Genomic DNA, 2,641 nt, shown 5'->3' on the forward strand with positions numbered 1-2,641 from the left:
GTTTAACATACATGCAAGTATGTTAAAGATATTATGTTGAATAGGGATGCATATCAAGAAGGTTTGGCCAGCCTGGCCAACATGGTGAAACCTCATCTCTACTAAAAATACAAAAATTAGCCGGGCATGGTGGTGGGCACCTGTAATCCCAGCTACTCAGGAGGCTGAGGTGCGAGAATGGCTTTAACCCAGGAGGTGGAGGTTGCAGTGAGCTGAGATGGTGCCACTGGATTCCAGGCTGGGCAGTAGAGCGAGACTCAGTCTCAAAGAAAAAAAAAGAAAGAAAGTTTAGGACTATAGCCCTGGGGAATTATGCTGACAATAGTCCTTTTTTATTATTACATAAGTTAACCCATTTATTAAAGGCTAGTGATGTTTCCAGTGGTGGAAGAACATCTACTGGTCTTTCAGTTCCTTCAGTCTTCTGATGGTAGACTTTGCTGTGGCAGCAGAAGTGGTATTGTAGATTCAGCCACCACCAGCTACTGTCTTCATGTAGGAACCACAGTGCCAGATCCCTGTGTCTCGTCTTTTCATCTTGGTTTTACCACAGAAAGAGCAAGTGTACCTGACGTGCTAGCTGGTTTCAATTTTCTTCACCATTTTCCGTAGGGAGGCACCATAGCGGATCCTGTATTTACTGACAATTCCAACTTTATTGGTGCATTTAGCCATGTCAGCGCAAACTAGGTTTGAGCCCGCAATAGTCTTTAAAAGCATTATTTTATGTTTCATTATGAAATTAACTTTTTTTTTTTTGGAGATGTAGTCTTGCTGTGTCCCTAGGCTGGAGTGCAGTGGTGCAATCTCAGCTCACTGCAATCTCCGCCTCCCGGGTTCAAGCGAATCCCCTGCCTCAGCCTCCTGAGTAGCTGGAATTACATACAGGAGTGCACCACCATGCCCGGCTAATTTTTTGTATTTTAGTAGAGACGGGGTTTTATCATGTTGGCCAGGATGGTCTCGATCTCCTGACCTCGTGAACCGCCCGCCTCGGCCTCCCAAAGTGCTAGGATTACAGGCATGAGCGACCGTGACCGTGCCCGGCCCAACTTTATTTTCTTTGAGACAGAGTCTCACTATGTCGCCAGGCTGGAGTGCAGTGGCGTGATCTCGGCTCACTGCAAACTCTACCTCCTAGGTTCAAGCGATTCTCCTCCCTCAGCCTCCTGAGTAGCTGGGATTACAGGCATGCGCCACCATGCCCAGCTAATTTTTGTAGTTTTAGTCGAGACGGGGTTTTACCATGTTGGCCAGGATGGTCTTGATCTCTTGACCTTATGATCCATCCACCACAGACTCCCAAAGCGCTGGGATTACAGGCGTGAACCACCGTGCCCGGCCTTTTTTTTTTTTTTTTTTTTTTTTTTTTTTTTTTTTTTTTGAGATGAAGTCTCACTGTGTTGCCCAGGCTGGAGTGCAGTGATTCAGTCTTGGCTCACTGCAACCTCCGTCTCCCACGTTTGAACTGAGTGGGGGCTTCAAATTCTGGTTTCAAACCAGGATGATTCTCCAGTTCTTTGAGAGTTTATAGCTGTGTGAGCTATTTTCACTGTTCCCAGAGCCTAATAGAAACCTTCTATGTACCCCAAATAAGCCTGCACAGGCCAACTTTAAGGTCAGGTGTTTTGCATTCATTAGAAATGTTAGGAACTTGGAGTGGTCTTCTCATGCTGTTCAGAATGTGTGGTTATGGCCTGAGTGTGGAGTGGGCAGGTGCTGCTTTGGGGCCTGCATCCCAAGCCCCTTCTATTGTGAGGGAGTTCTGCGAGAGGAAACATGGGGAACACCACCTGCCATAGCCCCTGGACAGCACCGACTTTAGACCTGGGCAAGTGAGAGCCTTCCCCAGGCCTGCTCCTCAGGAGTCTCCACACTTTGGAGTGTGTTTCTCAAAATGTTCCAGCTTTCCCTTGTGTGCTTGGGACATGCCAGGGCCAGCAGGCAAGAGAGTTCCAGTTGCTCCCAGCCTTTCCAACATTTGGTATTGTCAGGCTTTTTGATTTTTTTTGATTTTAGCTATTCTTCACTGTGGATATTTTTTCCCATGGGAAATCTCTCTCTCTCTGTGTATGTCTCTCTCTTACCCTTCTCTGTCTCTCTTTCCTTCTCTCTTGCTGACCTTCTCTCTCTTTCTTTCTCTCTCTCTCTCTCTCTCCCTGTCTCCTCCCCACAACACATTTACTGAGGTATCAAAAACATGGCTGGGTGTGGTGGCTCATACCTGTAATCCCTGCACTTTGGGAAGTTGAGGCAGGCAGATCATTTGAGGCCAGGGGTTCGAGACTAGCCTGGCCAACATAGCAAGACCCTGTCTCAAAAAAACCCATATACATATTTGATTTCATAGGTTTTGATTTGATAGCGTTTGACATACGTATACATCCATGAAGCTGTGACCACGATGAAGATAATGAACACATCCACCATCCCCAAAGTTTCCTCGTGCTCCTCGTCATCCCACCCTCCTGCCTTTCCTTCCTCCTCTCTGCCCGACACCAGGAAACCACTGATATGCTTGCTGTCAATATACAAAGTAGTTTGCATTTTTAGAGTTTTGTATAAATGGAATCATATAGTGTTTTCTTTTCTTTTTTGCTTTTTAAGACAGGGTTTTACTCCTGACACCCAGGCTGAGGTG

General features: G+C 46.4%; 1 pseudogene; it reads right to left on the reverse strand.

The window, feature by feature from the left end:
- Nucleotides 1-396: 396 nt before the first annotated feature.
- On the reverse strand, nt 397-675 carry LOC115900093 (annotated as a pseudogene).
- Nucleotides 676-2,641: the final 1,966 nt, after the last annotated feature.

This window comes from Rhinopithecus roxellana, chromosome 10, assembly GCF_007565055.1.
Source record: "Rhinopithecus roxellana isolate Shanxi Qingling chromosome 10, ASM756505v1, whole genome shotgun sequence".
Lineage (NCBI taxonomy): Eukaryota > Metazoa > Chordata > Mammalia > Primates > Cercopithecidae > Rhinopithecus > Rhinopithecus roxellana.